We start from the raw sequence: 27,239 nt of genomic DNA on the forward strand, positions 1-27,239 counted from the left end.
GTCGGCCGTGGTAGGCCAAGGGCCCATGGGGGGCCGGGATAGGGTAGTGGGCACGGGTGCGCCTGCTTGGTGCGGGGGCCCGGGGCGCCATTAGCCGCGTGGGCAGTGTTGTGGGCAAGGGTGACCCTCGGAAAGGGGCCCGGGAGGCCGGCCTGCCACGTGTGCGTTTCAGGGGAGGTGCCATGGGGGCACTCCCCGGTGTTAGGGAGCTGGTAGGCTCGGAGGCAGTGTAGTGCCCGGGGGTGCCATAGCGGGAGATTCGGCAGAGGGTCGTGCCTGCCAAAGGGAGCCACGTGTCCCAGCCAGGAGACCGTGTGAGGGCACGGAGAGAAAATTGGGGGGGCGAGGCCCGAAATTGTGAGGACACCAACACAGGCGACGGGAATCTGGGTTGTTAGAACCAATAGTTTAAGCGAGAGGTGCTTGTTGAAAGCCCCGGGGTAGTTTAACAGTCAAATGGTTAGGGTAGATTAGGAGATGTACCCCTCCGCACCATCCATCCCCTCGCTGTCATTGTGGGCCGCTGGACCCACTTGGTGTTAAGATCGCCGAACTCTGGGGAGGCCATTCTGAGGCTTCGTTGGGCCTCGACACAGGACGTTAGCTCTCCCTTGTTCCCCTCCGGGAAGGGAACGTAGGGGTTGGGAGTAGGCTAGGTGACAGGATAGGTTAGCCGAACAAGGACGATAAAGGGGGTTAGGGGACGATTTATAGGGGGGGAGTAAAAATAAAAACAACAAAAAAATAAGTTGGGGCTAAATTGGTTTTTCACAAATTAAGGGAGTGGGTATGGACAGTGACAGGCAAAGGCGATAGGTGGGAGGGAGACAGGTAGGTAGGTCCGAGCCCGCCTTCCAAGTGGCCAGCACCACCGCACTCCCTCCACCAACCTCCACTGAACGGCAAAGGCTAGCCAACTCCATCGGCTGGCCGTGTTTTTCTTCGAGGCGGAGGCCGGCCAACTTCGTCTGCAGCTGCTGTGCTGCAAGGCCTGTGCCGGCTGGATCGTCTGCAGCTGCTTAGCTGCAAGGCCTGTGCCGGCTGGATCGTCTGCCGGCTGTCTGTTTTTCTGCAAGGCCTGTGCCGGCCAGTTCATCTGCTGGCCGTGTTTTGCGTCAAGGCCTGTGCCGGCCAGTTCATCTGCCGGCTGTGTTTGCCTGCAGCAGCCTTCTTCTGCGGGCTGTGTTTGCCTGCTGCCTTTGCCATGCCATGCCCACTGCCCACGTTCACCAGCCCCGTTCAATTTTGCTTTGCCCCCCTCTGTTCATTTCCATGTGCGCCAGGATCAAGGCAACAGTTTGCAAGCTGCGAGAACTGCCCTGTTGGCTGCTACAACACGGGCCTGCAGTGGCAGCCCGTGCACCGTGTTTTGCGTCCATCCATTCATCCATTCATTCGTTGTGCTCATTGCGTGTGCCACTTGAGCTGGCACGGAGACTGCGTTGTGCGGCCCATGCACCGTTGTGGTTCGCTGCGTTCAGTTCAAAAGGGAAGGCCTTGGACTGCGTGTGAGCAGCCAGCCACGTTCCCTGTCACCTGCATTGTTTGAGCCAGAGACTGCATGCGGGCAGCCTGGCTCCCTGCTAACTGCTTTCTTTTTGCAGAGTTCAATGATCCTGGGCCATGGTTTAGTGTAAAATTTGTAAGTTAAGGTAAGATGTACTGTACATATGAGTGCGCCCCCGGCATGTCTGTCTAGCGCCGGCAATTTTATTTAAGTCGTCCGTATGAGTGAGTTTGTTTAGGTAGTTACGCAGCCCTCAGGTTATTTATTTTGGGGACACGAATACCATGAATGTCGCACTCAGGGATCCGTAGGTAAAATGTACTAGGGGAAAACTACACATGATGGCACACGAAAATTTGACGACTCGGGACGAGTCTGTAAAAAGGGAAGGGGGTAGTGTTGTGGTTACCAGATTCGCAAACCACCATTCAGGTCCCTTAGGTGAGGTATCTCGGTAAGTGCATGTGTAGTTCGGCCCAAACCCGTTGTCTAGTGGGAATACATGTCATTTATGCGAGCTGCGACTCTTCAGGATAGCCGTTTTTCTTTTACTATCTTTATTTTGGACCAACCGCCATGATCACAACCACAACATCAACCACCGACCACAACCACCGCTTCACCACAACCGCCACGACCTTCACGCACACCTCACAACCGTAGCATCGCCACCGTTCTTGCCCCGCTGTGGGTACCGGTGTTGGACTCATGCAGAACGCGCGTCGAACAGCGTGTACAAAATCACGGATTTTGTGCTTCAAAAACGGATCAAAAACGACACACGCCCACTTTTTGCCGTCCAATCGGTGAGCGAGGGGCGATTTGGCCCCGCCTCCAGAACGATCGATATATGCAAATTTGTGGATCAAAAGCCTTCACGCCCACTTTTTCTCGGGCCAATGGGGAGCGAGGTGAAAGGTCAAAGGGAGGGGTCAAAGGCGAAGTTACGGGGGGATAAAAGGACGGTGTTCGTCAGTCAGAAGAGAGTCGCAAACGAGAACGAGAAGGAGTCGAGAACGAGAAGGAGTCGGAACGGAGGGGACGAGTGTGGAAGACTGGAGCCCGAAGCCTGCAGTGGCTGGAGAAGCTGAAGAGAGTCGGACGAGGGAGGGGGTGCTTGCGTCGGTGCCAGGAGCTGCACGCCCGAGGGAGGCCGGCAGCGCGACCTGGCCGAGGTGGAGACGCACACCAGGGATAATAAAGATCCTCTATACCCCGAGCATCAGCAACCCCCTCCTGTTTCCCCCGCGCTGAGATAGTGCGACCAAGGGGGCCCGTTCCCACCCCCTGCCAGGCACTGTCCACGAGGCCCGCGGGTTGCGGGGCCATCGCCGCTCCGCGTCTCATCACCAGACGGGTAGGCCCGACCCGGTCTCGGCCTCAGGCCTGCCTCATTCTTGGGGATGTTCTTTTCCTTGGTTTTGGGTATGTGTTGTCGGCGCCGTCTGTGAAGTAGAATTGTATAAGTGTTGCCGTGTGCTCGGTAGTCGGTATTAGCTCTGCATTGTTTTCGCTTTTATGTTTGCTTTTTGTGTAAATGGAATTGTGTTTTCTTTTTTGTGTGCATTTGGTGGAATTGTATTTGTGTGCTTCCCGTGTGCCGCGAATAAATGTGCTTTATTGTTGAACTGTTCTCCCGCTTCGCTTCGTCTTTTCCCCCATTGAACCCTCATCTTGCTTCACGTAAAGGGTTGGTAGTGGGCTGAGTACGCCCGATAATTAATCGAACCGTCGAGGTCGACGATAACACCGCTCGGTTATTCTGATAGTACGGAACGGGTCGCTTAAGTGGCCCGTGTCCGAAGTCGACCTGCGGCGAGGTGCGATCGCCCGGTCTACCCTCCGCGTGGGTACTGAGGTAGTTCGAATTTGGCGAGCAACCCTATCCCACGCGGGGGCTGATTGGCTCGATCGCGGTGAGACCGAAAGGTCCACCCGTGACTGGTTCCCGGCGTTAGTCCGAGAGGGTCACGACTGGATTGTCCGTCCGGTGGGCGACGTGCCGCGATTCGAGTTACGTGGCCGTCGCACGCCGGCGGGCGCGAAGACCGCAACAATATAATTTGCTTGAAATAAAAGTTTTAAAGGCTTCAGAAAAAAACAAAAAACACTGAATCGGAAGCTTACCGCCGTTGATGGAACCTCTTACACCACCTTATGGAACACATTAAATTAATTTTTCGTGCTGTTTTTATTCTTTATTACACAGCTAAAAACTACGTTTCTTGTTTGGAATAATTTTTTATTTCGACTGCCATACACGACGTGGGAAAGCAAGTGCATTCAGTCTGTTTGGAGGCATGCACACTCGAGACAAGACACCACACAATGTGTCAAATTTCAGAGCCAAAGAACTGTGACGCTGCAGGTTTTTGTTCTGATTATTTCTATGACCAATACACTCACGTTTTCAATGTAAAATTAAACTGAAATCAAGTAAACTGACAGACGGACAGAGTGAATCAATTGCCGAATCCCAATTTGTGCGACACGCAGGAGTAATTACACATCCAGGGGAACTTAATCTTGGAATTTCCATTAAAATATTACCAGCTTCTTTCCCCAAATATTTTTCAATGAGTCTTCACCCCATGGGACTTGATAGGCAATATTCGAGGCACGTTATGAAGCGATTCACACCCTTCCACAACAACAAAGATGCAACATCCAGATCGGCACAAATATAGTGTTAGCTGTGATCTCTGAACCCCTCAAAGCATTCAATTCTCCATTAAATCACCCTGCAAAGATGAGTAAAATGGGATTGTGTGAAGCGATCTATTGTATGCATTCTGAACAGGATATGAAAACTGTGATCAAAATTCAGCATTCTGTAGGCCTCACCTTGCTCCAGAATGTGTCTTGTGAAGAGCATCGAACCCAAGGGTGGCACTTCAGCCAGGCACACAATGACGATGGTGCCAAAACATGGCAAATTTCGTCTGTGTTAATTTTAAATAATCACCTCTGTTGAAGGATAATAAAACAACCCACCCCCCCCCCCCAAAAAAAAAAGACCTGATAGAAATCTAAAAATAAATCCATTTAATCTTGCACACAAAATATTAAACAATAAGTTTGGAAACACCATGGCATGTTTATAAATATGGAAGGACAACCAGGAAGTTGATGGCCCACAACTTTCAAGCTTTTCTTTTTTATGAAGAGATATACAAGAAAAGCTCTGAAAAATAAGGAACAAAATGAAGAATTAACAAATTATAAAAGATTGAAAAAAAATAATAAATGAAAAATATTGATGTTAATCATCTATGGGTTAGGGGAGACACTACAAACATATTTGGTGAAAGTACAAAGAGCACAGAAACTCAAAATTAAACTACATTTTGTCTTCTCAACATCATACTGAAGCTTAGAAGTGAGTGTTCAACTTCGATGTCAGACTTAATAGACAATCGTTGATTTACAACAATGGTACTAGTCAATTGCTGATGGTTTTTAATGCAAAAAAAAACAAACAAACAAAGAAACAGTTCTGGTACTTGTTGATTCCTCACAGGCACTTTTGACAAGAAAATGCGGACAAGACTCCGACAATTTATTACAAGTACTCCCACAATGTTTTGTCTCATGGATTTGCACCTTTCTGAATGATTGTCAAGCTTGTAAACATTGAAATGGTCAAAATAGTTGTTTCAGAGATGGAAAGCACTGCTCCAAGGAGCAGTTTTTTTCCCCTCTGCTATTTGATTTTTTTTTGATCTTCAATATCACAGATCAGATGCCAGAAGGAATTAAAAAGTTTCACCACTTGCAGATTTGGCTTTATGGTGTACTGTCCAATCCATCGCTTCAGTGGAAGAAGACGTACAAGATGTGTGTGTATGTACTATATATATATATATATATATATATATATATATATATATATATATATATATATATATATATATATATATATATATATATATATATATATATATATATATATATATATATATATATATATATATGATCTTGGAACACTCGGCCAGGGAATGGAAGACAGGGAAAGGGGGGGGGGGGGAGAGAAGACAGAAGCAACAGTGTGGCCCTGCCTCACACCTTGCGAAAACCAAGGTCTTCAGTATTATAGGAATGTTCCCATGATGAAGCAGAGTCCACACCCTACACTTTCTATTGGAGACAGGTTGGTGGTCTCTTTCCCACTTCATTTCTGGGCTTGCATCCACTGGTCGGTCTTTGTTCTTTCCATGCTCAAAACAGCAAAACCTCAAAATCCCCATTCAAAACCATGAACTTTGACTGCTGTAAGCCCCCCTCCCCCACCCTCCCCATCAAATTTCCAGTATTTTTCCCCTTCAAAGAGGTTGCTTCTGCATTGACCTTATCTACCCAACACATCCTCCTCACACCCATTACAGTAAACCTTCAAATATCATGGATTTTAACCAATCATGGGCAACCTTTTGTGTTCAGGTTCAGTATAGTAGGGTCATATATGGTGGTTCCGTGACCGTTGAAAGCAAAGCAAAATTTATGATTGATTTTGGTTCGTTGGAATATTTAGAAAAAAATGAGCTCCAATGTCCATCGCAAAAGTGCGGGCAAACTCCACCAGAGGACGAAATCCAAGATGGCCACCGCTCGCGAGGACAAAAAGGAGATTATGGTATAAATTTGGAACCAGTTGACATAGAAGCATGTTAAATTGCTCATGTTATATTGATTTCAGCATGACATTCAATGAAATAGTGTTTCATGTTTTAAGGTCAAATTCAAGGCCAAAATTCATGTTTTCTGCCAGAAATGCTTAAAATAACATTTCTTGTTCCAGATTTGCTTGCGTTTAACTACATGTTGATACTGTCCTTACAAAATTTTCTTCTTGTCTTGTTGATTGGGATACTCTATAATATATAAAAATATCCTTCATGTTCCTTGACAAAATGTAGCATAAGTATACCAGAAGGGCAATCCAAGATGGTCACTGCTAGAAGTAAAATCTGGATGCCTATATAAACATTGAAGCATAGGAGCTGGGGAGAGACACTGTAGATAATGTTCTATTAATTGCAGCATTAGAAATCTAGAACAAGAGCTACATGTAAATCTATGTTTCAATGAGAATGCATGGTGAAAATTGATTTTTTTTCTGGTCAGTACATGACCTGCCATGATTTCTGGGCAATATATGACCTGCAACTGTGTCAAATTTGTCAATATGAAATTGCTGTGGGAAGACGTGCAATTGCCATTGTTGATAATGATGACTTCAAGAATGATACCCTCACAGGAGCTGGTCAAGCACATCGGACAAATGTCATGCATGTTCAACCTACATCACTTGAAGTCAAACAAAGCAACATGGGGAACTGAATCACCAATCCCAATGAATTGTCACATACCCTTAAAGATATAGGATCTGAGATGCAGTTTGTCACTCCATACAAGACCTTGAAACATTGTGAACCACCCCTTAGAGAGAAACCACAGGCAGATATTCCACAAACTACATTGGCACAGAGGAAACGTGGAGTCATTCATGCACTAGCTCGTACACAAAGCAATGGTTCTCGTACAACAGTTGAACAACCACAAGTTCCAAGCTTTGCAGGGTTTCATGCCAGGATCTCCAAGCCAGTTGAGAAGAGTAAAGCATACTATTAATCAGGTTGCCAAAATGTTGACCCTGCAATGTAAACTACTGCAAACATTTTTACATGGAAATGTGTTCTATATAGTTAGGAGAGCCAAATTAGCTTGGTTGCTACTTATGCAAGGTTGAGAATTTCTCAGAATTCAAGATGGCGGTCGTCGCCATCTTAGATGTTGGCCAATTTTCAACTTTTGATCTCAATGACCGAGAGCAGCGTTTCTCAACCGGGGGCCCGTGGCCCTCCAAGGGGGCCATCGGCCTTCGACTGGGGAGCCATGAGCGGACGCCGAAAAACTGCGATTCAGAATGCAGAAGCTTGTAATGTACAATTAAGGTGACGAGTCTCCGGTCATAGTGTCAAAGTAAAAATGGTAGATGAGTTCAACCACGATTTCAAAAGAGAAGGCGGAGCCCACAGAGCATTCATAGTAAACCAATGTTTACAAAAACGTTAGAATTTTGTTTCTTTCAATTTTTTTCACAGATGTCGAAGGTTCGAAAATGGAATGAACAGCTATGTCAAGTTTGGATTCACGAATGTCAGTCGAGATGCCGTGGACTGCGCGCAATGTCTGCACTGCTCGGTCGTGATGTCAAATGCGTCACTACGTCCTTCCAAACCATCGCGACAAGATGCATCCCGGAAGGAAGGAAGATAATAGACGCTCTGTCTGCAAAACGATCACGATATGACCATGAAGCGACACTTCCCAAATTTGGATTCTGGCCAGAAGAAAAACCTGCTCTTCAATCCAGCTACGAAGTGGCATACCGAATTGCGAAGTGCAAGAAGCCGCACACTATTGCTGAGGACCTTATCAAGCCATGTACAGAGAAAATGGTGGAATTGATGATCGGACCAGAGGCGAAAAAGAAGATCCAGAAAGTTTCGCTCTCTAATGACACGATCCGACGACGGATTGACGACATGGCCGCTGATGTGTGCCATCAAGTTTGCTCCGAAATCAAACAAAGCACGCTCCAGGTTAGCCTTCAATTAAACGAGTCTACCGACACCGCCCTGGAGAGCCAGTTGATCGCCTTCGCTCGCTATGAGAGAAAGGGAAATATGAAGGAAGAGTTCTTGTTCTGCAATACCCTACCAACCACAACGACAGCGGCAGATATCAAAGCTATTGTGGACTCTTATTTATTTATTTATTTATTTTGAAGCTAATGGACTCGGTTGGCAGAATTTCAAGCACATTTGTACTGATGGTGCCCCAGCGATGGTCGGCGTCAGAGGAGGGTTCGTCACGCTTGTGAAGAACGAATGGCCCCATGTGACGTCCTCCCACTGTTCGCTACACCGATACGCTGTTGCGTCAAAGACTCTTCCGCCTCGTTTGCTGGAAGTCATGGACGTCGTGGTCAAAGTGATCAACTTCATTCATGCGAAGGCCAAAATCATCGGCTCTTCCAATTCCTGGCAAACGAAATGGGAGCAGAACATGTTGGACTTATGTTCCACACCAAAGTCCGTTGGCGATCGAGGGGGAAATGCCTCTCGGCTGAATGAACTCCGGGTTGAGGTGGAAATCTTCCTGCGAGACAACAAAAACAACCTCCATGTCCACTTCGACAATGAAGAGTTCGTCATGATGCTCGCCTACCTGGCCGATATATTCGGCCGACGCAACGAAATGAACCAGTCCTTGCAAGGCAGTCAGTGACGTTCAAGACAAGCTTGCCGGAATGTCTGTTAGAATGGAAGTCTGGCAGGCACGAATCAAGGCCGGGTCCACTGCCTCATTTCCTTTCTTGGACGAGCACCTGCAGACGCAGAGAATTGAGCTTACCGTCGGCATCAAAGATTGCATCACGAGACATCTCGACAATCTCTCCGCCGAGTTCAAATCTTATTTCGACGATGCACCGTTGGATGTTCCGTGGCACAAAGACCCGTTTAATGCCAAAATTGAACCGACTGAAGATGAAGCAGAGGAGCTGGCAGAGTTGAAGGTTTCAAAAGCAATGAAGCTGGTCTTCAGTAACAAAGAAGACCACTCCACCTTCTGGTTGTCTGTTCAGGATGCGTATCCACGACTCAGCAAGAAGGCATCCGTAATGCTCATTCAATTCGCCACAACATATCGTTGCGAATCTGGATTTTCTGACCTTGCGACCATTAAAACGAAGTCCAGAAACCGTCTTGACGTTGTGAACGATATTCGCCTTGCTGTGTCGAAGATGGAGCCGGACATAATAGGCCTCGTCAGACAAGCCCAACAGCAAGTGTCTCATTGATTGTATTGCTTAGAAAAATGTTTACTTTGATTTATCTTTTAAGACTGAGTAAATAAATTTCATAAAACGAAATCTGCATCTTTTATTGAAGGGCAGGGTCCACGAATGTTAAGCGACTCGGTAGGGGGGCCATGGGCCAAAGGTTGAGAAACGCTGACCTCGAGGGTTGGGTAATTCTTCTTTCTAGGGGTTTTAGAGTGCGGGGAGTCCATTTCTGGAGTTACTTTTTGGATATGGGGTCAAAGTCAACGTCAAAATGAAGGTCAAAGGTCAACTAAGAAACTTTAATGTATTGTTATTGTTCATAAGACATGATGATGGAACCAAAGACATCTGACGAACAGTACCATGACCTCTATAGAGACATTGAGCACGGTATTACGAGCCATCAGCAGTCACAATCCTCTACTACTCTTCATCAGCATCTACACCTCGCTCCCCTTCGTCATCTTTGATGTCCATCTGCTTGCTGGTGAAACGACTACAGCAGGTGACTCCTCCCTCACACTTGCAGTAGTCCATGCATGAAAGGCCTGTGCTGTTGCAGCTGCAGCGTGCGCCACTGCATGCCTTGCCCTATGGTGCAGCTGCAGCTCACTACATCCAGGAGCGCTTGGGGAGCAACTGGCACTGTTGAGATGGCCGGTGTGATGGTACAGCCTTCGATGCTCCAGCCGAAGTTGGCAATATCTCGAGTTTCTTGGGGTGGGTCATGTTTGTCCGCTGCCTTCCACCGTACCATCTGAAGATGAGCTAAGAGCACATGCAGTTGCAGGTTGACATCAGTCGGCAGCAGTTTCTTCAGTGGCGGAGGCTTCTTACGGCCACGGTAGAAGCGAGCATGCACGTCATCCATTGTCATACAGCTATTCCGTCCATAGAGGGGTAAAAAGAAGCTGTCTGCTGTCACCTTGAGCTGAGCGTGGGTAGCGTCAGGCTGTCTGAGCACTTGATTGAGACATGGGATTATCTCCAGGAGCTTGAGCACCGACTTCTTTCCTTTTCCGCAGGGGTACGAAACCGTATCGCAGCCCGACAGAGTGCAGCCAGCTTCTTGGTGTGCACGTGCTGAGGCCCAACCGCTTGATGGTTTCGTTGACGTCCAGGACATTGCCATTCCACTTTTCCATTTGAATATTGCCGACAACCCACATACTCAATGTCCAGTACACCAGGAGGAGGAAGACATCGGTGTCTTCACTGAGGATGTGGATGGTCTGGGTGCCGTCTGCCGCCACCTTCAGCATTTAGCTGAGAGGGTGACGTCTGTCTCAGCATGAGTGATGACAGTCCAGCATGTTGACGAGCTGGATGTTGTGTGGAAGGGGGTAGCCGCATAGGATGTTGTTGAGCAGACTCTTGTTTGTGGCATTGTGAAGAATAGCTTCTCGGCATGGAAAGGGGGTGTTTGGGGTCAGCCGGACTTCCATGGCTCTTCCTCTTCTCGCCCGCTCATGGTCCTTTACGCTAGGAGCTTCTTGGTCATACCTGTCGAGCAGGACGATTTAGTTGGAGCCAGGAGGGTAGTGGGCCAGTCGAGCGCCAAAGCTTACAGCCAGTTCTCCTGCGGTCCCGGAAACTGGCCACATGACGCGGTATAGCAGCTGGCCGGCGTCAACCAGAACCATGTCTGGAGCAGGTGGAGTCTTGACGAGCATGGCTTTGTTGCCCTTCCTCAAGGAACCGTACTCGATCAGGGCTGGAGGGACTGGACTGAGCTCAAACAGGAAGATGTTGGCTTCCTCCACACTGTGCTGCTGCCCCACGACCAACAGCCGACTGAACAGTGTCTCAATGTCGTAGATGGCCTTCCTCTTGATAGCGACTGCCTTCTTGAGCGCCTACATTGATTTGACCTTCTTTATGTTTGTGTGGAAGTTACTGCTTAGCGAAGCGGAGAACTGCTTGCTCTGCTCACTCCCGATGGCCAGTGCATCCTGAACGTTCACTGCGTCGGGCGCCACTTGGCCGTTGCAGATGTTATAGACACCTGGATGCTGCTCGTTGAGGGGGTGAGTGTACTTCTCCAGCTCTGCCACGATCTTCCTCCGATCGGCCTCGTCCAGTCTCCTTCTTCCCTCTCCTTCCTCCTTGTGCTTGTTCTTATCCTCCCTGTCTGCTCCACCATGTGGCTTCTCCTCATTCCCAGCTTCAATGTACATATCTTCCATGGTGATGTCGAGGTGGGCGCGCACACACTGAAACTGTTGATCCACACAGCCACTTGCTCAGCGCTCGTCGAAATGCCCTTCATACCTCCAGCACCCTTCCCTCGCTTGATGTACGTCTGCTCGCCGAACTGATCTGCTGGCACTGCGGTCCCGCCATCTGAGTGCAGACAGACATGCGCGCCTGCCAGTAGGTCCACCTTGGCATGCTGGGGAAGGTGCGCCATCTGTTGCAAATACCAGCTCAGGTAGCAGGCATAATTGTGGTGACCTGCCATGAAGAAATACGGCAGCATCGCCTTGAGACAGTGCTGCTGGAGAAGAAAGTCACCGGTCTGCTCTCCGCGCAGGAACATGAACGCCAGCAGTGTAGGCTTGACGAGGCAGTTCACCCATAGCCTCCCAGTCTGGTGCTCTCTGGCTGTCTCGAGGTAGTCGCTCAGTTCCTGGTATGTCTTGGTGCCGTTCGAGTAGAAACTCTGCAGCAGCATGGTGATGATGAGATGGTATGCCCATAGAGCGTTGATCCAGGCCTTCCCATTGACGATGCAGGTGATGCCACCAAACGCTGCGCTCATGAGAAGGTCCACGCCAGATGCCTTCATCAGTGGCCCTATACAGCCCAGGAAACTCATGAACCATGAACAAATATGTACACTGGTAATTAGCTAATCAGCAATTAGTTGTTGCAGATTTGCAACCTGTGCCCTGAGAGGGTTATATCTTCACCGAGATCAGCGGTTTAGATCAGCTGATTTATGGTCAATTTAACATTTGACCTCTGATTTGACCTTGACCCCATATTCAAAAAACAATTCCAGAAATGGACTCCGCACACTCTAAAACCCCGAGAAAGAGGTATTGCACGACCCTCTAGATCAGGGGGTTCCCAACCTGTGGTACGCGTACCACAGGTGGTACATTTGAACTTGATCCGTGGTACGTGGCGTGGTACGCGGCAGTGTGCTTTTTTTTTTTTTAAACGCAGTTTTTATTTTACTTCTCTCTCATGCAGCTTGTGCACAGTAATTAAATTTATATCGAAAGCGGCTGTACACTGACAGCTGTTTGTTATCGGCCATTGTGCACAAGTCTTGTTATTAGTTTTGTCTCCACACGCCACACTGTCATCATTGCTTATTGTCCGGCTTATTGCTACAGTTATCGTTCACTAGCATCATGTCAACGCGAAAATATTCGGAGAGTTATCTCAAGTTAGGCTTCACTTCCATCCAAAAAGGTGAATTAGAAGTTCCACAGTGTGCGATTTGTGGAAAAGTTCTCGGCAATCAATCTATGAAGCCAAGCCGATTGAAGCCCCATTTTGATTCTGTTCATCCTGAACAAAGCGACAAGGACCATGATTTTTTTCGTCGGAAGGAAAATGCCATGAAAAGAGCACGCTTCGACGGCAGCGGCAGTTTTCAACAGCAGTCCACGGCAGCCGTAAAGGCATCCTACGTAGTTGCACTGCAAATTGCAGAACAGAAAAAAACCTCACCGTCGGTGAAAGCCTAATCCTTCCCGCCACAAAGGATATCTTACGTCTCATGCTGGGAGAACAAAGCGCCAAGAAGCTCAATTCTCTTTCGTTGTCAAACAACACAGTTGAGAGGCACATTGAAGAAATGTCAACCAATATTCGTGACCAGGTGGTGGCAGAAATCAAGGCATCTCCATGCGGATTTTATATGCAATTGGATGAGTCAACTGACGTGGCAAATTGTGCCCAACTGTTAGCGTTCGTTTGGTACGTGCATAAAGCCAAGTTCAAGGATGAAATACTATTTTGCCGTCCGCTTAAAAGCACAACGAGAGCAAAGGACATTTTCGAAGAGGTGTCTTCCGTCCTTGTTCAAGTTGGGCTGTCATGGGTTGATCTGAAAGGCTGTACTTCAGATGGTGCTCCAGCTATGTTGGGGTGCAGATCAGGTTTCCAAACGCTTGTGAAGGCAGTTGCTCCTGAAGTGCGCGGCCTACACTGTACAATCCACCGCCACGCACTCGCAGCCAAGGCACTCCCCAAGCCATTGACTGACGTTCTCTCAACCATGATCAAAATTGTGAACCATGTGAAATCCCAGGCTCTCAATTCGCGACTTTTCAAGAAACTTTGCGAGGATTTCGACTCCCACCATAAAGTTCTCTTATTCCACACTGAGGTGAGATGGTTATCCCGTGGAAATATGGCAGAGCGCATGTTTGTTTTTCCATCGTTTTTGAAGAATTCACGAAGCTCAGCTCACAGTTCAAAGACTGTCGATTTCGTCGCTGCTTTGAACAACCCTGACTGGGCATTGCACCTAGCTTATTTAGTTGACATTTTCTCTCAGTTAAACGCCCTGAACAAGTCTATTCAGGGGGCTGGCGCGACTATCATTGACTTCATAGACAAGGTCAAGGGATTTCAAGAAAAAAAAAACTCCGTCTGTGGAAGACGAATGTCGAAGCGAGAGTGGTGGTCATGTTTTCTTGCATGGCCGATATTCTTCAGAAGCGTGAAAAGAATCCCCCAAGGAGTTCATACAACTGGTAAAAGATCACCTCGCTTATTTGGATGAGGAATTAAATTCCTATTTTCCGGATCTCAAGGAACTGGATCTGAAAATGATTCGCAACCCATTTCGCATGAATGCATTGGATTTGCCACCTGGAACAGGACTGCAGGAAAGCTTGATTGATCTCCAGAATGACTCCACAGCCTGAGATCAGTTTGGCGAGATGAATCTTGCGAACTTCTGGTGTGGAATATTGGGGTCTTACCCTAAGCTAGCTGCCCTGGCTGTTCATTCGCTCATAGTATTCCCATCTACACAGCTGTGTGAAGCCTGGTTCTCATCAGTCGTTATTCAAAAAACAAAACAAAGATCCCTACTGGATGTTGAACATGATGTTCGGTGCGCTTTATCCAAAACAAAGCCTGACATCGACCTGCTTGTGAGCAATAAGCAGGCTCAACCATCCCATTGACTGGACATTTTACACAATCAAATAGGTACTTACTGTATCATTCTTTTGTTCAGATCAGATTGCTCAATGTCATAGTTGTGAATTGTTAGTATTGTTTAACTCCCCATTGTCGTATCTGTATCGCAAATAAACACAATTTTAGGTGAATTTTGGTACAAAGGTACTCTGTGGGACCACAAACATGTGAAATGGTACCCCAGTGAAAAAAAGATTGCAAACCCCTGCTCTCGGTCATCGAGATCAAAAGTTGAAAATTGGCCAACATCGAAGATGGTGGCGGCCACCATTTTGAATTCTAAGAAATGCTCAACATTGCACAAGTTGCAACCAAGCTAATTTGGCACTCCGAACTATATAGAAAACATTTCCGTGGAAAAAATTTGCAGTCGATAACATTGTAGGGTCTCATAAAGGACATATAAGGGCGGCAACTGGACTATATCACATGACATATCCAGATCCCCCAAACAAGACCGTGTTAAATGATGTGACGTGTAAAGTAGCAATTGCCATTGAGGAGAAGAACATGCCATTTGCACTCTTGGTTGGTAATCAGCCAGTTTATGTTCATCTAGATTCTAGTGGATCTCAAGTCGGAGAATGCAACCAACTTTGGCAAAACCCTTCCTTTTATGGGGCCATTCCATATTCAGTTATCATTCATATATGCTATCTACAAGCGTTTCAAAGGTTCAGGCCTCTCAGATGTTCTGGTTGCAGCTGGTTCGGTTGATCAGGCTCTCAGGGGAAAACACTACAAACGTGCCATTCGCTGTTTACGCATCAGGTATGAGGCACCAATTCATCGGCGACTAAAAATGCATTTGCACGACTTAATGCTGTCTGAAAATGCACAAAGTCAACTGGATCAGCTACGAGCTCTACTAGCCTCTTCTGAGACTGACCTGGCAACTTGTCATGCTCAGCTGGAGGCAGACCAAGATCTGAATATGTTCATCAATGAAATTTTCCAGCAGTATGAGCAGTCTGACATGGCCAAATACTGGATCAGTTTCCTGGAAATGGTAGAGGTACTGATGATGAACATCCACTCACTAAGAAGTCGTAATTGGGAAGAGTTTAAGTCATCACTTCGTCAGATGCTCCCCTGGCTGCAAATCTATGACAATGACAAGTATGGTCGGTGGCTTCCTGACTTTTGGTCAATGCTATGTACATTGCCGACAGAGCAGGAGGAGTTCTTGGCAAGTGGTATGTTTGCCCAGTCAATGTCTGGTAATCCCTACTCAGCTCTAGCTCTGGATTGAGACCACAATGAACAAAGGCTCTAAGATGAGGTCTGGCTGGCTGTCAATCTTGAAGAATGAGAAGTAGTTGTTGGCAAACACACGGAACGTCAACAACATCCTTCGAGTGAGAGCTTGTGTACAAAATGACACTAAACAGGCATCAACTACCAGGAAGCATGCCGAGTGAACCCCAACTCGTATGAAATCTGATGAACAAGCTATTCAAGATTTGAATGCACGTTTTGATGAGTTTGAATGCGATCCCGTTGATCTCGCTACTCCAACCCTCCGTACTCTGCAATCTGGTATTGCAGCTCCAGAACACCTAGTAGTTGACTTTCAATCAGCCTTAAATGATGGAGATGAAAAGCTTAATTCTTTCATGGAAGGAAGGGTGGACAGTAAATCCAAAAATCTTCAAGACAGAATCCATCGTAGTTCACGCCTCAACTTTGAAAAAGCTCGGTCTACCAAACAGACCCCTGAGGACAAGAAAATAAAATCTGAACAGATGGAAAATAAGGCAATGTCTGAAGTAATTAGTCTTGTTGAGAAAAGTGGTGCTGTTGAATTATCCGATATCACGGCTAATCGGATCACCGAGGAAAGCCTTGCACTCTTCAATGTAAATGGGTCAATGAGGAAGGTACAGAAGAGCAAGCTTCTGGAAAAGATGACCATGTCAACAATTGATTCACCAACCACATATACTGCCATAGTTGATATGGGGTTCATTTGGCATCTTGCAACACCAACCACGGAGGATCGTGAGAAGGGGGACGAGACTAAATATTTATGGGCAGACTATGCTGAAAAGATAGTCAAGATTGTGTTGTCAAGGCACTCCTCTGCAGAGACCATCATATGTGTTAATGACCCATACTGTTTGTCTTGCAGCATCAAAGCCTGAACGACAACAACGAACTATGTTACAAGGCACAGTACCCAATGTTTTCATGAAGTCTGATGATTCCTTTCCATCCCTCACAGATTTCAAGACCAGTATGTGTGGAGAACGTAACAAGCAGCAACTGCAAAACTTCCTCACGGATGCATTTTCTAAAGTCTCTCAGCAAGTCCCACAAATTCTAATCTATTGTGTGGGAAACAGATGCACTAACCTCAAAACTGGTGAGGAAGTTTGTCACTTCAAGTGTGAACAATCTGAAGCAGACACAGCAATGTTCACCATATATGGGGCACTGAGAGATACTGGCTACATAGAGGCTGTCATGATAGACAGTGAAGATACTGATGTGTATGTTTCAGGCTGCATACATTTCACATCATACAGATGGTCTTCTATGTATCAAAAAGAAGCAGAAAGTCATGCTCTGCCATTCTCTGTAACGATGAAGTTGCAGACGTCATCATACCACTTCATGTGCTCAGTGGATGCGACAGCAATTCTGGCTTTTATGGGCATGGGAAGAAACAAGAATATAATCGAATTGTGAGTAATGAAGAACCACGCCACCTACTACAGAAGTGTGGGGAAAGTATACCTGTCACAGATGCTGTATTGAGAGATATGATCAAATTTGTCATAAAGTATATCCATTCTGATAGGAAGAGTTCAACTTTAGCAGATGCAAGGGCAGTCAAGTGGAAAAACTCAAAGCAGAAGTCCACCATGCGCCTCCCCATCAGATCATGACTCCTTAATAATGCATGTGATGCGTGCAAACTACTTGGCCTTCATACAGAAAAAAATTCTAAAGAAGGCACACCCATCACCACTCTCACATGGCTGGCATCTTGTGGATGGCAAATGTCTTCCAGTAAGATATACAATGCCTGCTTAACCCAATGAATTGGGTCAAATGGAGGTACCTGAGAATGAGGATTCATCAGATCTATCCTCCTCCGATAAAGATGAGTCTTCCTCGGGGTCAGATTGTGACTGACATGTATTAACATTTGACAATATTAATCTTCCTGGGAAGAACAGCAAGAAAATAACATATTTAGTAGTCATTCATGCCAATAAGAATAACACATCCATATGACAAAGAAGAGGGGTATGCTCATACCAATTCTCAAACCATAATCATGATAAAACTTGTTTATTTATAATCATACTTGTGGCACATTTTGTTACATAACTTTCTAGACTCTCAAAATACATTTACATTGTACTTGGAACAAGAATGTGTCAAACCCTTGGTGAACATTAGATATGTTTGTGTTTCAGTGTTACCATATTCAGTATTTGTTACAATAAATGAATATAGCATTTTGGTTGAAATCTAAGATGCATTTACACAAACATTTTGTAATGAGTATCTCATATATAAATAATAAAAGTATGAGAACAATGCTAATGAGTCGTATTTAAACAGTGTATGGGCTGAAGAAGCACAGATATAAACAGCTTCATATAACTTCAGTGATGTTGCTGAATGAAGTCAGTATTTCGTAAATATTAAGGTAATAATTTAGTTGAAATTATGATGATTGTGATTATCTGATATTCATGATGAATCTTGTGATTAAATATCTTAAATCTGTTTAAAGTTTCTTTTGAACTGTTATATTCAATAACAATTTCTTTAGCCTAAACTTTTTTTCCTGTATCTGAAATATATCGAGCAAATGTGGAAGCAAAAACATTCATTTTTAGCTAATTTTGGCAGGAAATATGTATGTTGACCATCAATTTGACCATAAAGCATAAAAGACTATTTCATTGAATTTCTCATGCTGAAATCAATATAAAAAGACACATTAAACATGTTTCTATGTCAATTGGTTCCAAAGTTATGCCATTATCTCCTTTTTGACCGAGCGAGCGGTGGCCATCTTGGATTTCGCCCTCTGGTGGAGTTAGCCCGCACTTTTGCGCCGGACATAGCTCATTTTTTACTAAATATTCCAATGAACCAAAATCAATCATAAAATTTTGCTTTGCTTTCAACTGTCACGGAACCACCATATATGACCCTACTAGTAATCGTGAGATCTAATTTTGGCCAGTTGGGGTTTTTGAGTCGAGATGCCGTTGTTTGAATCCCCGTGTACGATTACCTGCCATTATGAGCCTTTTGTTGTTTCTCATACACTGTTATTAATGGCACCCAAACGTAAAATGGACAAAACTAGTGTCAAAATCAGAGAAAGGTTATGACATTGGGCAAATTTTTTTTTGAGATTGTGAGATAGGTTGGCACAAGGTGCAAGTGCAGCATCTGTGGGTCAACATTATGGGATCGATGATGCCACTGTACAGTGCATCTGTGAAAGCGAGCCAAATATATGTGCAAGTGTTGCCGCCAGCACTCCGCAAAGCAAAAAAAAAAAAAAAAAAAAAAAAAAAAAAAAAAAAAAGTGTCATTCCAGTGCCATGATCATCAGATTTAAAGAATGGAAAAAGCCCTTAATGTTTGGATTGAGGACCAAATACAGGTTTAAAAAAGTGCCTTTGAGCAGACCAGTGATACAGGAGAAATCATTGCAGATTTACCAACGTTTTCAGGGGTTTACGTTGCATGCTGGAGTTTAAGTAACCCATGGAGAGATGTTGCATGCTGGGGTTTACGGCTGCCAACTTTTTTGCCTCATCTCTTTAGCCCGAGGTTTTGATGTGTCCTTCCAGTCCACTGGAAGGCTTGCCGAGTTTTGAGTGTGGTATACTGCTGCTTCATCAGCTGGGTCTCTGGACGGTCGAGGTCCTCTTTCACCAGGAGAGTCGTGAGTCCGCCTCTACAATGAGAGTGCAAGTGATGTCGTTTGGGTCATCTTGCTTTGTCGATGTCAAAATCCCACCACGGCTTATCCAAAATTGTTTGGGTAAATGGACTGGGGTTCGGCAATATCGTGTCAGTTTCCGGGTCAAGGATGAAGGAACGGTCACCCAATGGAATTGTTTTTCGGATGGACCGTGGGCAAGTGTTTTATGCAGGGCAGCACAAAGTATACTGCAGATGCAGTCAACTGTGTTACAATTTCTGGGTGCAAAGAACAATGTGGCTAATTGGGACATTTCAGGGAGCACTGCAATGCACAGGTGCAGCACAACCTTTGTGGTGCGCCAGGGGGACACTTTCCGCTCCTGCCTGCAGTGTGACACCAGTTAGGTGTGCTACTGTGGGTGGGGACAAGGGGAATTGCGCCTGTCTGTTTTGCCTTCCTCCCACCACCACAGGGGAGGATGAGGAGGAGACAGAGAGAGACAGAGAGACAAAGAGAGACAGAGAGACAAAGAGAGACAGAGAGACAAAGAGAGACAGAGAGACAAAGAGAGACAGAGAGACAAAGAGAGACAGAGAGACAAAGAGAGACAGAGAGACAAAGAGACAAAGAGAGACAGAGAGACAAAGAGAGACAGAGAGACAAAGAGAGACAGAGAGACAAAGAGAGACAGAGAGACAAAGAGAGACAGAGAGACAAAGAGAGACAGAGAGACAGAGAGACAAAGAGAGACAGAGAGACAAAGAGAGACAGAGAGACAAAGAGAGACAGAGAGACAAAGAGAGACAGAGAGACAAAGAGAGACAGAGAGACAAAGAGAGACAGAGAGACAAAGAGAGACAGAGAGACAAAGAGAGACAGAGAGACAAAGAGACAAAGAGACAAAGAGAGACAGAGAGACAAAGAGAGACAGAGAGACAAAGAGAGACAGAGAGACAAAGAGAGACAGAGAGACAAAGAGAGACAGAGAGACAAAGAGAGACAGAGAGACAAAGAGAGACAGAGAGACAAAGAGAGACAGAGAGACAAAGAGAGACAGAGAGACAGAGAGACAAAGAGAGACAGAGAGACAAAGAGAGACAGAGAGACAAAGAGAGACAGAGAGACAAAGAGAGACAGAGAGACAAAGAGAGACAGAGAGACAAAGAGAGACAGAGAGACAAAGAGAGACAGAGAGACAAAGAGAGACAGAGAGAGACAGAGAGACAGAGAGACAGAGAGACAGAGAGACAGAGAGACAGAGAGACAAAGAGACAGAGAGACAAAGAGACAGAGAGACAAAGAGACAAAGAGACAAAGAGACAAAGAGACAAAGAGACAGAGAGACAAAGAGACAGAGAGACAAAGAGAGACAGAGAGACAAAGAGAGACAGAGAGACAAAGAGAGACAGAGAGACAAAGAGAGACAGAGAGACAAAGAGACAGAGAGACAAAGAGACAAAGAGACAAAGAGACAAAGAGACAAAGAGACAGAGAGACAAAGAGACAGAGAGACAAAGAGAGACAGACAGACAAAGAGAGACAGACACAGAGAGACAAAGAGAGACAGACACAGAGAGACAGACACAAAGAGACAGACACAAAGAGACAGACACAAAGAGACAGACACAAAGAGACAGACACAAAGAGACAGACACAAAGAGACAGACACAAAGAGACAGACACAAAGAGACAGACACAAAGAGACAGACACAAAGAGACAGACACAAAGAGACAGACACAAAGAGACAGACACAAAGAGACAGACACAAAGAGACAGACACAAAGAGACAGACACAAAGAGACAGACACAAAGAGACAGACACAAAGAGACAGACACAGACCTGGATGTGGTTGTGTCAGGTCCACTGAGGTGAGAGGGGAAAAAAAAAAAACCAACTGAGGTGGCTCCGGCAGCAGGGTCAGTGGACGTGCCCATCATAGAAGCTCCTCTGCAGGAGCAGTTGAGAGCTTCTCCTCTGGTGCAGAGGACAACAAAAAATGAACCACAATAAAAAAGCACTGGAAGAGCAGCAAGGAAAGAGGGAAGGCTCCCCTGGGCAAGGCCCACAGAGCAAGAATAATCCGGCAGAAGCACAAGGACCCTTTGGGGTCTGAAGTTCCCCATTCATCTGGCCACCTATCTCGGTCCAGGGTGGAGCTCGCTTGGTGGGGTCAGGATCAACCAGGGAGGGCCACAGCTTGTCTCTGGAGGACCTCCCCCTGATCTTCCCATTCCCCCATTCTTCCCACTCCCCATTTCATAGCCCTTATCCCCATATTTCAAAGAAGAATGTGGCTAACATTTGTGGATGTGCTGGGGGGGGGGGGGGCTAAAGAGGCATGGTTGCCTGCCATGTGCTGCCAAGGAGGGAGGAGCTTCATCGGTCCTACGACCCCCCTTCCATGCTGTCCACTTAGGTTGGTGATTACTGGACTAACACTTAGGAATTTAAAATTAACACTTTTGAACATATGGAGAGTCCGTACCAAAATCGAGAGGTTTGCCATCTGAACTACTACGCAATTTTAAATGGACCATCTGCCTTTTGCAGGAATGCCATATTCTGCAAAGGGAGTATGGATACCTCCGTGCAAATTGGTGGCACGGAGAATTGTATTGGTCTGGAAGTAATACAAACAGCACAACAGGATTAGGGTTCCTTATTAAGAGCCCAAATGTCGAGGTCCTTAGTTTCGATCAAATTATTCTGGGGCGATCGGCCTCAGGGTGGTTGTGTTGTCGACGCCCTGACCCTGATCAATGTGTATGCCCCTTAGAGAGAATGTGAAAGAGTGGAGCTCCTGTGCCAGTTGCAGCTCCTCCTTTCCATCTCTGCCCCATTGATTGTTGGGGGAGATTTTAACATAGATGTGGACAGATTTGTCCAGGACTCAATGCAGGCTCTTAAAAGGCTCATTCAGGAATTTCTGCCGAGGGACACGGGTGTGCCAAGGAGTAATATCACCTGGACCGATATGGGTGCTACCAGATGGGCCAAGATTACATCCTTTTGTCACCAAATTTTGGTGACCTGGACGTGGTACTTCACACGGTAGCCTTTACAGACCACTGTCATTTGTCTCTAGGTATAGAATTAGATGTGGTGTGTGCCCGGAACTTTCAACTCAGAGCAATGAACTGTCATCCCACAAAAGGTAACAGTTTCCAATGTTTGGAAGTATAGGGATTGTCAAATCATTAGGTGCCTCTTCCCTACCTCAGCAGCCTGATGGAAGGATGTGAAACATAGGACCACAGCGTTTTTCCAAACGGCCACGTGAATGAGGGCCGCAGGGAAACAGGAGCATTTGAAGCACTTGCAGGCATACCATCAACACTTGCATAAGAAACTGCGAAGGAATTGATGTGTCGAGAAAAAAAAAATAATAAAAATAATATCTGCCGGGTGAAGGGGAGGATTTTTGGCCTACACGAAGCCAGGGTGTGGACCATCACCTTCCGGAGCAGAGTGCAGGTATTGGAGAATGAAAAGTGAACCAGATTGTTCTTCCAACGATGTGCCAGGCAGCAAGGAGTTTGGCCACAGGTTAGCATAGGGGAAGGCCACATTTCAAACCCTGATCAAATTATGGAAGCGGTGGACGACGACTACAATAGGCTCTGAAAAACGACCGGTTGATCAAATCTGGATGGCCGAAGTTATCGGCCATCTGAGTAACCGCCCGACTCCTGAACAGCGGAAGTGTGTGGAAGAGCCAGTGAGCTTGGATGAATTGTCCTCCGCCGTTCGAGATTTGGCTATGAAGAAAGCCCCAGGCATCAACAACCTGTCTATGGAGTTTTATCGCTGCCTTTGGCATGTCCTTGGCGAGGACCATCTTGAGGTAGTGTGGGAGCCATCCACCTCTCCTCGGCTTCTAGAGTCGATGCGCCGAGGCGTGGTGAACCTCATGCACAAAGGTGATCGGGAGGACCTGTCCAATGGGTATCCGATCACTTTGTTGAATATCAATATCAATTTCAAAGTACGAACCAAGGTTGGCTCTCATGAGCCTCGACAGTAAACAATAAAAAAAAAGTGTTGTCCAAGGGTACATGGTGTCAATGGGGATCTCGTGTACCCAAATCAAACTTGATCTGTTCCGAGTCACAGTGTGTCCGACAGCCTAAGCCTGGGTTAAGAGGCGATCCAGTTCACGGAGAAGAGGCCTCCACTGAGCAACGTCAGTTTGGACCAGGAGAAGGCGTTCGACAGTGTCATGAATCCATGATGGCCATTTTGGCTTTGAACAAAATTTGATGCATTGGGTCAACCTCATGTATCATAACAAAGCCCGTGTTTTGGTCAATGGACATCTCTTGGGAGCTTTCTCAGTCACTTCTGGGGTGTCTTTTTATCCTTTGCATTGAACCTTTAGTTTTGCGTGTGCACTGCAAGCAGAACAGTCCTTCCGAGGACTCTGGGTACCTTGAGCCCATGGAGTTCCTCAAGGTGAGCCTGCACATGGACGACGTGTCAGTGTTCATCACCATGCCATTGCCATGTGCAGGCTGGTGAGTCTTTGCAAAGCTTTTTGGGTTGACTGACTCTTCCAAAGTCAATCCTAGGAAGAGTGAGGTCATGCATTTTGGTCGGCACAGGATGGGCTCTGCCCCCTCTTGACCATACACGGAATGGAGAGAGCGATTAAAGATCATCAGGGTTTGCTTTAACTCTGGTGAGGTGGCCACAGAACTGGCAGGTCAGTGAGGACTTGGAGACTGAAGTCACTTCTTGGCAGCTTTGTCGCCTTACCATGGAGGGGTGTAATTTGGTGATCAAGAATGTTTTAATGAGTAAATTATATTTGGCTAAAGTCGTCCGACCTCCTCCTGTAGAGGGAAGGGCTCTGGAGAGGCTGTTTTTCAGCTTCTTCTGGGTCACCTGAGCAGAACGTAGAAGTAGGGAAATTGGCAAAACGAGTCCGTTCTTGGGTGTGATGAGTAGCCCCAGTCTATTTTTTTGTATGCATGTCTGCGTTTCCATGTGCCCTTTTGGATTTGATCAAGTCAGAGAAACAGTCACTGCTGGCATGGGAATTTTTTCTTTTCTTGGGGCTGCTCATGCGACAGATGAAAGGGTGGTCCCTCTTGCTGTCTCAGCCCTTTGCGGGGTCGATTCCGCAGCATTTTCAGATGTTTGAGAGGTTCGCCTTTGAGCAGGAGCTGCTGACCCAACTCATTAGTTGGCGGTTGTTTCAGGTCCTGGAACACCTGCATCCCAGGGAGGGACTGCAGGAGGTGCACATCATTCGTGGATGCCCTGTCTTATGAATGACCACAAAGACATTGCATGGCAGGCTGCCATGAGTATCTTCCGGTCGGGTGTTTGTTGCGGAAGAATCTCAACGTGTCTGTCCAGTGTCCCCGACCCCGACGCACAGGGGACAAAACGGTCAGGCAAATCCTGTGAGACTGCCCTGTCACCGATAGGGTCTGGTCACATGTGGCCGTCCAAGAAAGCCATGTTCCCTAGGTGGTGAAGAATAGATGCGATGTCTTTTGTGGGCTCTGTCTACTTCCAGTGTCCTCCTGATAATGGAAGCGTGCCTGGAGGAAAGGCAAAGACTGTCCTGTGGTGAGCACGAGCCAGAGGCTTCTATCCAGGGAATGGATGGATCCTGGGCAGACATGGGGCATGGCCATCCTGCCTCCAGAGATACAGGTGAGGTGAACACCCCATCACCTGCAGACTGAGTGCTGGCCAAAATGATAGGTCAGTTGTGTCTCAAAGCTCTACGTGGAGTGGGGAGGTCCGGGCTTTACCACAGTGAAGGAGGGGGGGGGGTCTTGCTGTGAGACATCCATTACGAAAGTGCGGGTGGCAGTCACGTGCAGCTGTAGTCTCACCAAGTTGGGAAAGGTTGGGGGTTCTCTGACAGGCAAGCTTGAGAGCCCCGGAGGGTCATGATTCTCAGAGGTTCACTCACGTCTTGGGGCAGCCGTTGGAGCAGTCACCTTCCTTATGGTGCCTCAATTTTGGGTGGGCCTCTCGTGGGCTCGGCCTTGGGGTTGGGTTTCCTTTTGTTCGATTTACCTTTTCTGTCATCCTTATTTCCAGAAGTAGACTAGGTTCAATGTCAGGTCAGATTAGATCTGACTTGTTACAGGTACCATGTAAACCTGAACCAACCTGTTCCATCGTCAGGTTCTCAGCTACTAAAGTCTCCCCCACCAATTTTTTTGGTGAGGAGGGTGTATGACATGGAGACCCAGCAGGATGAAAAACAAAAACTGTCAAAGGGCAGAGGAGCTCTTGTAAGCAAACGGCCAACCATATCCAGTGCCCAATTGTGTCTGGACAGCCTCCTGCATTTGGGTTACTTTTTACGAGAAGGTTCGTGGAAGGATTTGCCCTCCAGCCACAGTTAAACCCATCATTCCACAAAACATGCCCTTCACAGGCCAGCTCACTCCATGATAGGATTGGGGCAAAGCCTTCAGGACCCCCAATCTTTGATGATGGGAGAGAAACCATGTGGTAACCTTGCCAGGTCAGATTGCGGTAGTGCGTGGCAGGGTGGTGCTGAGGTGTCCTCCACCAGATGGCGGTCTCCTTGAGTGAACCTGAGGCGGTCCCTTAGGGTGGGTGCCTGGAATGTCCGATTCCAAAGAGAGGATGATCACCTGTCTTATCTGATCTCAAGCGTTTGGATATCGGGATTGCAGCACTCTGGGGTTCGGAGACCGGATTGTGGCAAGATCATTGCGGGTGGTTACACCTACTATTGGTCTGGCTGCTCTGATGGTTACCATGTCCAAGGAGTTGCTGGAGCTGTCCAACAAGCCGATTCCAATGATGGAAATAACACCGGTCAACGAGCGTATGAGACAAAGGATTCGTCACTCCTTGGGTGTCATTTCCCTGGTCTCTTGAGATGCTCTGACTGAGGCGAGTGATCTCACCATGGACGCATTGCATGCCATGCTCGAGTGTTGTGCAACGTATGGTGCACAACTAACGTGCAATTGCAACGGCACATTTTTATTGCATCTCCTGGCAAAGGCATTGTGGATGGACTTGGAGAGTGGGGGTTATGAGACAACAAACCTGGGAAAGGAGGCTGTGGAGCAATTTATCAGGTGAGGAATATCCTTTCTGGAAGATTTTGCAGTGAAAGTCTTGTTCAATAATAATTGGATGAAATTTTACAAGATTCCTCAATAATAAACATTTTCATTAAATCATCCAAATATATCATTCACATATGTGAGATGAACAGGATTGAGAAAATGATGTGTATGGTGCTGGAACTGGCTCATATAGGTAGTCTCCGATTATTGTGATGGACAACAGTACATGACTGAGGAAGACATGGCACACTATGTAGCAGGCAGCTTCTGCTTTCAGTCACATGCACAGCAAGAACATCATGCCCGATGACATTAGACAGCTGGTCAATGCCACATCAGATCATCCCCCCCCCATTCAAAACAAATTTATAATTATTTTCTCCCCACCCAGTAACCCTGCCCCACCCCACCCCAACCACCACTTTCATCCCATCATTCTGGTTGAGCGAGTGACACGCGGTGGATCCAGAAGATCACCCCCGAGGGTGGGATCTCATTTTGCTGACAAAAAATTTGAGTCAAGAGAAAAACAGCACAAAGGGAATGCTCCATCTCAAGGAAAGAAAGCACCATCACGTAATGAATCGAACAACAAAAATAGTTTTGATGTTTAACGAGACACGACGATTACAAAATGGGGGGGGGGGGGGAGGTGAGTTAAAGTTAGTGGAAAAAGCAAGTGGAATAATAATGTTTAAAAATGCAACAATAATCACCACAAATTTGTGCA

At 46.6% G+C, this 27,239-nt stretch overlaps 2 pseudogenes; one reads left to right on the forward strand and one right to left on the reverse strand.

Annotated features, from left to right (window-relative positions):
* Positions 1–9,876: 9,876 nt before the first annotated feature.
* Positions 9,877–12,147, reverse strand: LOC147033452 (uncharacterized; annotated as a pseudogene).
* Positions 12,148–15,961: 3,814 nt separating this feature from the next.
* LOC147033453 (uncharacterized) lies at positions 15,962–17,567 on the forward strand (annotated as a pseudogene).
* The last annotated feature ends 9,672 nt before the right edge of the window (positions 17,568–27,239 follow it).

The sequence above is a fragment of the Eptatretus burgeri genome, chromosome 2 (assembly GCF_056783735.1).
Source record: "Eptatretus burgeri isolate ZD-2024b chromosome 2, Ebu_testis_v1, whole genome shotgun sequence".
In the NCBI taxonomy this organism is placed as follows: Eukaryota; Metazoa; Chordata; class Myxini; order Myxiniformes; family Myxinidae; genus Eptatretus; species Eptatretus burgeri.